This window comes from Lineus longissimus, chromosome 17 (assembly GCF_910592395.1).
Source record: "Lineus longissimus chromosome 17, tnLinLong1.2, whole genome shotgun sequence".
Taxonomy (NCBI): Eukaryota; Metazoa; Nemertea; class Pilidiophora; order Heteronemertea; family Lineidae; genus Lineus; species Lineus longissimus.
Window position 1 is genome coordinate 13066120 of NC_088324.1, and position 12028 is coordinate 13078147.

Sequence of the window (12028 nt, forward strand, 5' to 3'; positions counted from 1 at the left end):
TTTGTTCAGTTTAAACTTTCTGTTTTGCATGGATTCTCAAACAAGGCATTTTTCAGTTGTCTGCTGGTCATACCAGGCTTGATGATAATGAGAATGATTGGCTTTCCAGTCAAAGTAGGTCTTGCAGCTTCTTCGATAATGGAACCTGACACATTAATGGACAGCCCATTGAGGCCCAAGAGACACAACTTTACTAATTATTATCAATGGACGTCATCCTTTGGGTCTTCCGAGTTCATCCATTGGCTCCCTCATGTCTGGGCTTTTGTAACGCATATATAACAGTACATCGATCCTGGCCACAAATGTGCCAAGCTTGACTCTTACATCATCAGCCTAATGAATACATTGTCATGTTTATCCAGCAATATCAACCTTACATACTGTTTTATGACCGCTAACCACCTCCCAATGGCCAGTGTTACATATTGGGCCAATCTGGTTGACCTCTGGTAAATCAGACTGTGACATCATATCGCCTTACTAATGAGAACGATTGTTGTATAATGAAAGCGATGTGATTGTATTCGTAATGAATCAACCAACACTTGGCTCAATGTCTCCAGTGAATCGATGCTGGATATTGATGGCTGCAATCGGAAACTGGGCATCTTAAGAAATCTTGCCGCGGCCGCGGTGAGGAGTTTTCATAAGTTGTTCATGTAGTAGTCATAGCAGAGGGAAGGGAGTCACCTATTGCGTTAGCAGGTTATCAAGATAATAATTTCATCTGCAAGAGATTTTTAAGCACAGAAAAACTGACAAATCAATATTTGTTTCAAAACCTGCAAAAGGGATGTATGCCACAGCCCTGGTCAAGAAGGGCAAAAGGCATATGAATGCAACTGATGGTAAAGGCCTCTCCTATGATGAATGTTACCCTTTCAACCCTCCGTGTCACTGCCCTATATTTGACACAGCAGCTTCATAGCTCAATGGATCAATCTCCACCCCCTCAGGACCAATTCTCATGTCCAAACAGAACATCCGATATTTGAGACAACACATGACATCCGACACCAAAGCACTAATTCCATCAGAATCCATCGATGGCCCCCGTTGGCGCATTATTGCCCAAATCTCTGGATTTAAAGATTACTGCGCTGTAGCCATTGGAAATCAATGTAAGCATTTCTGTCACATCGACTTGGAGAGGACATACAATAAGAGATAGACAAGAGATACATTTAGATAATAGAGAAAAAAATTGAAAGAAAAGTGTACTGAAATTGATAGTCCCTGAGGATTACAGATTGAAAAAGCGGAGAGTTAGAGGTGTCACTGACCCACTGCCAAACATGATTATCAGGCTCTCTATTGCATTGCAGCTCAAAGTGATGACTCCCTGTCACACACAGGGAAGAGAAAATCAGTCAAAGACACATCATTCTTCAGAGTAGACACCGTAGAGGACTGCCACCATCTCTCTTCACTCCAAGTGGTCAAAGGTTGGTCGCAATGCTACCCCTCCATCATAACTTTAGTTTTATGCATCCCCAAATACTTTATTCAGACCAAAGGTCTAGGAGGATTATCTGACATGGTAAATGACAATGGATACTTCTTGGTGATGGCCAAGGTCCAACCACAGTTGGATTCCGATCAGATTCACTAACTTCCACATTACAATGGATAGCACACTTAAGGAAATTACTATTGGAAGAATGCATCTCATCAGACCTAATCAGATCTTAAGATCCGGTCACCTTTCTCCAGAGAATATCTAAGTGTAAACTTATCTCTAGCCAAACATAGATAAGGTGATGGGGTAAAGCTTGGCCCAAAGGAAAGCTAGCTAAATCATGTTCTCTTCACAACGCAAGTGGATGAAATCCCCCCTTTTTGTGGCACGAAATGGACTTCAACAACTTTCCTCATAACCTGGTTTAAAAAGAACAGTTTTGTCCAGACATGGCATGAAAGCTTTTAAATACCATTAGAAGATATTGCTGACAGGAAAACACTCAAACAGCAACAAACTGACAACTTGATGTATCAATAGAAAGTACCTCAAGCTCTTTTAGCTGGAATAAAATAGCTTGGCCAGACTGTTCAGACTGTTTTACTGCTGCCAGCACTCTGACTGTTAGCTAAGGAGTCTGAATGACCAGCTCTTTCTGGCAACATTTTCTCAGGAGTAAAATTGGTGACCCTCATGACCAACAGCATCAAGCAAGTGAAAGCATATCGAAGAACATGGAGCGGCAAAGGGTTGCATGTACTTCTTGATGTGTTACAGAATACTTAGAAGTACATATAGTTCGCTATGAGCAGCAAGATTGGTAACAATTTTACGATCCTGAGTGAGAATGTATAACATGAGATGTTGGTACTCAAGTAATCTTTCAGGTGCAGACCAGGCAGGTGCATCAGGCAAGGCAAACTTTCTTCTTCTTGATATTTTTTAACTGCTTTCTAGCATAATGTTCAGAGATCATTACAAAATTTCTCCGTAACCCATCTCACCATTCCGTCCATGGCCGTAGATGGCGGGGGAGAGGGAGAGGGAAGGCATTGAATATCTAAAAGACATGCCCCCCTACCTCCCCACCAGAGAGAGCTTTAACAATGCTTAAGCCATTGATGAAATTGTCTCAGAACAGGGACATTTCACACAAACAGGAGACCCATCCCGAAATCTATCGGCCTTCCCTTCTCAGAGCTAAGATGGTATAAGCTCTTTGGTAGACTTGCTGCTGGCGAAACGGATAACAGCAATAGATTGAGGGGAATGTTTATCATTGCTTTAGCTTCATTGAGTCAAGAAGGGATGCTGTAATCTAGTTTGAGGAGAAGATGAATCGTACTGACGTCTGGTTCATTGAGTGGAGAGATGGTCCAGACTGATAGTGTTTTTTCTTGCAGATGAGTAAAAACAGCATGATAGTGAAAAGCCAAAGCTCACATATGATTGGAATATGAATATACTGCAAATATCTCCAAAACCACGCTGGGTTCAACTAATGACCTTGCCACACATCCATATGCAATGTTTTCCATAGCTTCAACTTGATCTTGAATTGGTTTTCCTACCCTTTGCTTTGTTATTTGATCAGAATGCGGTAGTCACTGATGTTAGAACACTACAACCACAAAACTCTACTGAACCAAGGATAGTATCAGTGGAGGCCAAGTTCTCGGAAGTGAGAATTCACCTGCCTGTCCAGATCAATGGATTGAATGTGGCAGAAAAAGCTCCCCACTTTACCAATCTACCACCTGATGGTGAAATATTTCTCCTGTTTGTTTGGATTCAGTGGTATCCCTTACTGGAATGGCTTACCAATGCAGCCGAAGCCTGAGGCCATGTTCCACTCTTCCCGACTTGATTATTTTGACGCCAACGTTTAACGCAATAGCAGCAAACAAGTGTGATATACAAAAGGAGAAGGCATACCCTTCTGTATGCAGCTTTTTATTTTAAGGTAAAGTTGCTTATGACTGAAAATCCAATGTAGGTCTAACAACAGCAAACATGTTTGGTGAAGAAAGGGAGAAAGTACACAGCTTATGAAAGCAAGGCATGATATCTTCCTAAGGTGATGTTGCATTTTGGAACTTGATTATTTTGATTAAAAATCCCAAGGAGGACTTACAATAGCAAATATTTTTGGCATAAAAAGAAAGAAGGTAACCCAGCTTATGAAAGCAGCCATAGTCCTCAGGCTACAATTCTGTTCACATCACTATTCAAGTATAACTGCTAACCACACAGTGCTGCATACTCCTGGTATTTATCATCTGTGATGTGGCAAATAACTGTAGGGTTAGAGATAAAAGCAAACTGGTTCGGAAGATTGATAGCAGGTCCAGAGATTGATAGGGTGTGACATTCAAGTTAACTTCAACAGCAAGGTTCAGTATTTCTGTGTGATTTCACGTCAGGGATAGGTCAAGGGCTATATATCTGAAACATTCCAATAAATCTGCATATCTTCTCAGGCTATGATATGTTGTCTGGTGAGGTTTCTACTGCCTCACAAGTGCAGTTAAGTCTCTGAAATACCAAAGCCTATCTGAAACATTCCATTGCATCCACACTGTATCTTTTCAAGTAATTCTCCTGGCAAAGTTCAGCTTATCTACAATTCTGTCTAGACACAATGATAAACCACCTTGTTAGGCCTACAGCTTTCTATAAACCCTGCACAAGCTTTTGTTTCAAGCAAACTCAAGATCTTAGATCATCTTCTTCTAGCTTGATTTCAATTTTCTTTTCAAACAGCCAAGTTAGTCACCACAGGTGCTTGTGATAGAAGTCTTTTATCGAACCATGATGCAAGGGATGCAACTGGTTATCCTCCCAATCAGACATGATGATAAAATAATGATTTATGAGTTACACATCTTTCTGCAACCTGCCTGCTTCAGATTTTCTTCAAGAAAAGAAACCTTTTGAGTGACTTTTTGTTCCAATAGCCAGGTGTTTGGTATAAACACCATTCTTTGATGCAACACCAGTAATAGCATGCCGCAAAGAAACTATTTTTCATCGCCTTGATGATAAAAAATGTTTTGCACTGTAAAGCCTGTCTAAAAAGTCATATCCACAACATTATTCAAAGTCCAATCTGTACTGCACTGCCCCGCTATCAGACTCTGCTTGGATACGCTGCAAAAAGCCATTGTTGCAGTACGCAATGGTCAGATGTATGGTGGCCTAACTCGGAAAGATGGTCAGTCAACATAAACAGAAACTTGAAAGATTTTAAAATAGAGACATCCTTGGCCATTTCTCACTTCCTCAAAAAAATCATTATCTCCGAGGTGTTCTGTGCACCCCACTGCTAATGCTTTTTAGCCAGCAACTGCTCAACATTGATCCAATAAAACGCATGTATTCACTTTCGCCATTTGTAAGACACACACTCCCGCCTGCAAGTTTCTGATCTTCAGTTACACCCATTTCCTCGCTTTTCTGTGATCTTTTGCTCCGCGAGATTTTCCCCTGCTGCTCATCATCATGTCAAGTTTAACAAGTTTTGCTAGGTAGGAAGAGCAGTATGTACTAGCTAGTTAGAATATCTCCACTACTTGCTCCGCCTTGGTATACTTGTCTTAGGCTACATGAGTCTGTTGAGAAATGTACATGATTTGACGAGGCCATTTGAGACAGCTGCACTGATAAAAAAATTCAACTTCAAAAACCAACTTGATGTCGCTCTCTAGTGTCAAGATAAGAAGTTTTGCCAGGTAGCAAAAGTATACTAGTTAGTTAGCATACTAGTTAGCATAAATACATGCTTCTTCACAACTAGACATATTGCTCCTATTCTATTTGCCAAGTGGAAATAGGTATTCATTTGAGTAGTAGACATACTAGCCGGCAAAAGCCAACAAAATATGTTCGAAATTAAGGGAAAGAGTTCAACTGCAGATCAGAAACTTGCCACCAGAAGTATGTGTCTTTCAACTGGCAAAAATATTGTCAACTAGCCCAAAGATGCTTTCGAAGACAATGGTTTGGATGGGCATTGTTCTGAAATGCTAATCCCATTCAAGAAAAAAACCCAAAACCCAGATTTATGTTTAGATAAGACCTCACCTATTTATGTGGTCCTCTGTGGCCTAGTGGTAAGGGCTGTGATCACCAAGCAGAGTGCCCAGGGTTCACAACCAAGACGTGGCTGGAGGGGTTGGGTATCTTTTTATCATTTTTTGGTATTTGATTTTTTTTTGAATGGGTAGAAAGAAGTTTTACTTCTCTCCACCAAAAGGTGATCTTTGCTACAAATAAATATTTCTTTTGGCCAGAATTTGGTTCCTTTAAGAAAGTGTCATTTGAATCACTTTCTTCAAATAAATACACCCTTGAAAAGTCAGAATCAATAAAATAAGACAAGACAAAATCTCAGTCCAAAAGCAAAATGTTCATCAGAGTAAATGTTGCTGCAGGAGCAATCTGAAAGTGAAATCCCCCCATTTTTACCAACCAAACGACCAGCCCTAAGTTAAGTTTTCAAAGACAATAGTTTTGACTGGCAGTGTTTTGGATCGCCAAACACCCTCATGAAGAAGTTTAGACTGAATAAAGCCTGCAGTTGTTGTGTGATCCTCTGTGGCCTAGTGGCAAGGGCTGTGATCACCAAGCAGAGGGACCAGGCTTCTGGACCCAGACTTGGCTGGAGGGGGAATGTTTTTTAATAATTTTTTTTCGTTCAATTTTTTTTTTTAAATGGGTAGAGAGAAGTAAAGGTTTTACTTCTCCCTACCCAGTGGTGTTCTTTGTGGCATGTAATATTTCTTATGGTCAGAAGATTATTATTTCTAAAAAAATTGTCATTGATCTCTTTCTATCCAAGTCGAATAAACTCTTGAGGAATCTGAACCAATAGACTTTGAATCATGGCCAGGAGTGTCAGTTTTACAAACAGCAAAAGTATTGCCAACCAGCTCAAATATGTTTTCAAGACAATGGTTTTGGTGGACATAGTTCTAAGTTGTATTGTTTCTCAAGAACAATACCCACATTTATATCTTTGAAGGACCTCCCTTACTCATGTGTTCCTCTGTGGTGTAGTGGCAGGGGCTGTGATTACCATCCAGAGGACCCAGGGTTCAGAAGCCATAGGTGTGGTAAAATTTTTATAATTTTTTTTTTTCAATTTTTTTTAATGGGTAGAAAGAAGTAACAGTTTACTTCTTTCTACCCAAAGGTGTCCTTTGTGGCAAGTAATATTTCTTATTGCCAGAATATTATTATTTTTAAAAATGTTCATGGGTCACTTTCTCCAACGTTCATTACATAAATGACTGCCGCAATCTATTTGACGCTAAATGCATCATAACTAATGCCATACTAACACAACCATCGCTACTTTATTTTCCCATCATTTGTGAGAAAACGACAGTGCAGTAAAATAACAGTCACTTAGTGAAACAAACGACTCCCTCGGGTCAATATTTACTAAACCTGGTTCATTGCACTTATCGCCACTATGTTCAACAGCAAAAACTGCTTCATTTTGTATAAAAACCACTGCTTGTGACCACCATGCCAGCGCCTGCTTGTGGCCACCATACCAGCATCAACCGCCACAACTTTTTGCACAACATTCTCGTAACGCCACAAAATAACTGCCATAAAGTGCAACAAATGGCTTATCAGAGAGAGCTTTGGATGTAATTGATTGAAGGAGTCATCATGAGTGAGTCACGGGGCTCCCTCAGTACTCTCTCTCACTAGGAGTGACAGGGGGAAGCAGGGGCAGAGATGGTGGTGTGAGATTGTGAGCTGCGATGCTGTTGATGTTGGCGATGCTCTAAAGATGAAGCAGCAGAAATGTAAGGCATGTCGAATGAAATTTTGAAAATGCTACCAAATATTTTGATAAGGATCAACCAATTCCAATTTCTGTACAGCAGTGTAACTCAATCACTGTGAAAAATAGTTGCTTGGATTCCGCCTTTTTATTAGAGTTCATGTCACTATTCAGGGATATCTTCCGAAGGGAGACATGGTACAACGATAATGGCTGTTTCACAGCATTTCTAACCCCACTTGAGCTGTGGAAATGCAGCCTAAATCATGTCAATAACCATGTTTGCCATGGCTATATAAAATTTCCTATACATTTTACAGTACTTTACACCATGTACCACACTGCGTACCGCGCACTGTATCTCAACTTGTCCTTGCCACTTCACTCTCAGCCTCACACCTCAATGGATGTCTCCATATTCTGTACCAATAATGAAAACTCTCATTGTAAACAAAGGTAACGAACTCAATCAGGCATTCAATTTAAACAAGGGCCCACATGACCACAATACACAAGACACATATAAAACGAATGAAACATGAACAAATGAAACACAGCACCTCTTATTTGTATAAGTTTTTTTCCTTTAATGATGATTTTTCCACTGAGTTTATGGAGCACATGTACCGGTATGAAGATTTTTTTCGGCATGTATGATGATTTTTCCACGAAGTGTGATGACTTTTTCCACGGAGTATGATGATTTCTTCACGGAGTAAAATTTTTTTGGATCACCGGAGGTGGATGAATACTTACATGTATCACTTGAGAAATGTACTTCAAACGCTTCAAATCCAGCATAGACATGGTGGAGTCAAATAAGCCACAAATCGACCTTATATTTTCACCATGCCAGAAAATATGGCGTCGGAGTACATTTTTGAAGTTCGTTGATGCATTGATACATGTACTACTGGGTACTTCAAAAGATGTTGTCCGACAAAAGCAAAAATCAAAACGGGTTACATGAATACAGTATAGTACCCTCTTGGCATCATGAGCATCATTGCGGTCATTTTCACTTGGTGACTATACCTACCTACCTATCTACCTAGTTGGCAGAGGGTGTCGATCAACCTTATGCGGTAAAATTTCAAAGTGAGAATTATCTGAAACATAAATTATTGAGGGTTACGAAAAAGGAAAGTTTGAGTTTTATGAATGTACTGAACTGAGAATACTTGAATGCATTCTCAAAGACCTTAGTTTCAATCATATCATGCATGCATATAGAATGAACCCCATAATATCTAGGCCTATACCATGACCAATAACTTCCTATTCATGCACAAACACATTCCCAATTTCAAAGCCATGGTATAAATACAAAGGAAGTTAGTTCAAAACTTGTGTTATTCTTAAATGCTTTGACATGATTTCAACTTCATCCCAGTTAAATGATATGCACTGCATAATGTAAACGTGCAAGCCGTCAAACATGTTCTGATGTCTTTGAGCCCTTATTCAACTTGACCAGGCCTGCCTATTGTCTGACACGATGTGGACATGATGTAGGATTTAAAAAATGTACGGGTTCCCTTTGAATAATCTTGTTCAAGTTGAAAAAGGCATAAAGAGAGTGAGGTAATATGATCAGAATTACATGGGTTCTGGTCTTGTAAGATACATCAATACATGCATGACAGAACTTCGAGTTGACCGAAGCATACATTTGTTTTTCTAATCCTTTGGATAATCCTACCACACACAAGTACATTTGAAGGCCTACTGGGATAGGATTAGCTAAATTAGCAGGTCGGTGTAATAAAACTTACACCACAGGGTAACCAAAACACCATTATGCACAGGCAATGATGCATCGATACTACACTGCATAGATCATACGCCCAAATGATTTGCATTGGTTTCCCCATGTACCCTACCTTGTTGTGCATGGGCCAGACTGACACAATCTTATTGCTAACTTCAGCAATGATCAGATAGCACCACCACTCAACTGTACCCCACACAAGCGTCAGAGATTGTAACATCCCTCTAGTCTAACGAACTCTCGAAACCTTTTGTACTTTTATAGAGGATTTTGGACCATCTTATTAACAGGAATGACAGGCAGTCTATATTGAGCTCGCTATAAAGAGCTGTGTGATCTTGGAGCCTTGTGTGTCGTTTAGACGAGAGGAGAGTATGGGAACTTGGATGCCTCTGTTTACTTATACCAAGCTTCAGTATCAAGTTGTAAAATTGATAGTTGGCAGAAAGATTTTCATGTAGTAATACTGTCCTCTGAGCTGTTCATGTACGTCCCAAAACTGGACCGCTTCCAAAATGCAATGGGTTACTAAACCCGGATTTCTTGTCACAGGTTTTCCTATAACACGACCAATTCTTGGTGTATTTTTGCAAAGGAATAAAGCGAGCCCTCCCATACACTTGTACCGACAATCTATAATAAAGGACACCATTTGATCGCACAAAGATGAAATCTGATACGATCTTTATAGAAATCATAAGATGTTCATCTATTGAGCTGACAATTTCGTCCAGAGGATTGCACTGTATGAATACACGCCAGGGATTCTCAAAGAAGTTGTCAGATGGTGTGCTATGTGATATGGCAGGGGTAGAGGTATAAAAGTTTGTGTCTCTTTGGTGCATGTTTAGAAATAAAGGGTGTCTCATAATTTAAGCCAAAGCTGGCAGGCCCTTTATTTAGGGGTTACACTACATGCATGAGATGTAGGATTTAAAATTTACCGTTTTTACTTGCATAAACTCTTGAAATTAAAGGGACCGAGGGCGTAGTGATGTAAAAGTCTGATGGGATTGTTATTGGTTGGCCTGCTGTGCATTGGAAGTTGTTCGTAATGATCAAGTGACTTGCCTAAGGTCACAAGATACATGAACTGTGCACCTAACCTAAAGTGCCACTCCTGTGTCTTGCAATCTCACTTCATCAAATCCACACTACTTCATCATCAACCATTCACACAAAGACCACGATTTCGCGATTTTTGCCACAGTAAATAATCGCCCATATGGCGGATGTCTTTTCTCTGTCCTGTCAATGGCTGTGTCATAAGCGAGTGAATACTATCCACCCAGTGATCTGCTTGGGTAGGCAGACGCCGCACTGAAAAGAATCAGGCAGCTGGGATGGATTTTGTAGAAAAACATGGAGAGATCACTTTGTGTTGATAGTGACTTCTAGCTCAGTCATTTATTGTCATTGTGTGTTTAGGCCAGGAAAAAAAATCATGATAATAGTAACCAGACATCGGTGAAAAGTAAATTTTATTTTGAAAATGCATCTCATTCATTTTCAATGTGGCTAGCTCTGCTCCCAAATCATGTATTTTACATCCGAAATCATGAAAATATATCTAAAACTTACCTTTGTCATACAATATTTTTTGTCTGCCCCCTCTTGTGAAACCCTGCCGGTGTGCAAGGACAGGTTTTATCCAGGGTTTCCTTGAGAAGGCTACGAATCGGGCTTACAAAATATGAGCACGGCTACTGTAATGTGCTCACCGTCCTGGGAATGATTTTGTGGTAGATGTAATGAGACATGGAGGTTTAACTGACTTTTTAATATGACAAAATGTGGCACTGTCAGTGACACTTTTAGAGTTTGACCTCTGAGCAAATGTGCCAACCTTGTTGACGGACGACGGACGACGGACAATGGACGACTGACAATAGACGACGGACGACGACGACGGACCATTGACAACGGACGGTGGACGACGGACTGACGGACGAGATGACATAAGCTCACCCAGGTGAGCTCAAATTTACCACGATTAAAGAAGGTTCAAAACGTTTGGTTTCCAATGATTGCCCTTCAGTATTACACTAACAGTGACAAAAAGATGATAAAACCTTAAGAAATTATTTTCTGCCGCCTTTTTCCACCTTTATGCACTCAAGAGCAGTCGCTATTCGATATCATGAGTTCAAGGATCGCACAGCATTGTGTATCCACTTAGCAAGGCATGTAAAAATTGGAAATATTTGTGTGACTCTCCAAGTGTAACAACAACATCGATCATGGCTGAGAGATAAAAAACATGCAATGTTACAATACATGCTGTAGTTGAGGCCGGCGATGGTGCCTTTAGATGATAATAAATTAGCTGTTTTGGTGGAGACCTAGGTTCAGTGGGATACACTACAGTATGTAAGTTGTTTATGATTCTTTCAATCAAGGCAATGTGGATGTGGCTGGCATGCAAGAGAGTGTGGTTTTCAATGGAAAGTGACGAAACTAACACTACAATGGTAAGCCAGATGCTTCAATGATGAAAATCATGGTAGAAATTCTGTGCAGGTCAAGTGACTCTTTTAACTGTTATGCACTGGTTTGAATATAGATTGATTTTTTCAGAATTCAGGCCATGTTTTCTTGTCACATCATTGTTCAGAGTCTCTTCAGTTATTGGAAGGGCCACCTCATCATGACCAGCTGATTGTCAATGAAGAAATCGAGAATCAAAAAAGACAAAGGAAAGGGAAGCTCTGTAATTGTTTTGATTCTTAATCACAATAATTGGGCAATAAAAAAGAATGAACTTTATGAATGAATGAATGGCAATAAAGAATGAACACATAACCTCCGATTGCCAAGGAACAAGATCAATGGGCTGGACAATCTGGATTAATTCCATTGTGATGCAATCAATGTCTTGATTGTAATTAGTAGACTAGTCGTTATGATTATGATTGGTTTATTATGTGGCTTAATCAAGCGTGGCACTTGGCAATCAGTCTGACTTATTACAGGGGTGACAGGGGTGGGTTTGGGA

The 12028-nt window shown here is 40.0% G+C and overlaps 1 protein-coding gene across 1 annotated transcript in view; it reads right to left on the reverse strand.

The window, feature by feature from the left end:
- The window catches only part of LOC135501109 (heparan sulfate 2-O-sulfotransferase 1-like), a 76032-nt gene that overhangs the window by 62931 nt on the left and 1073 nt on the right, over window positions 1-12028 (reverse strand). The window lies entirely within an intron of this gene.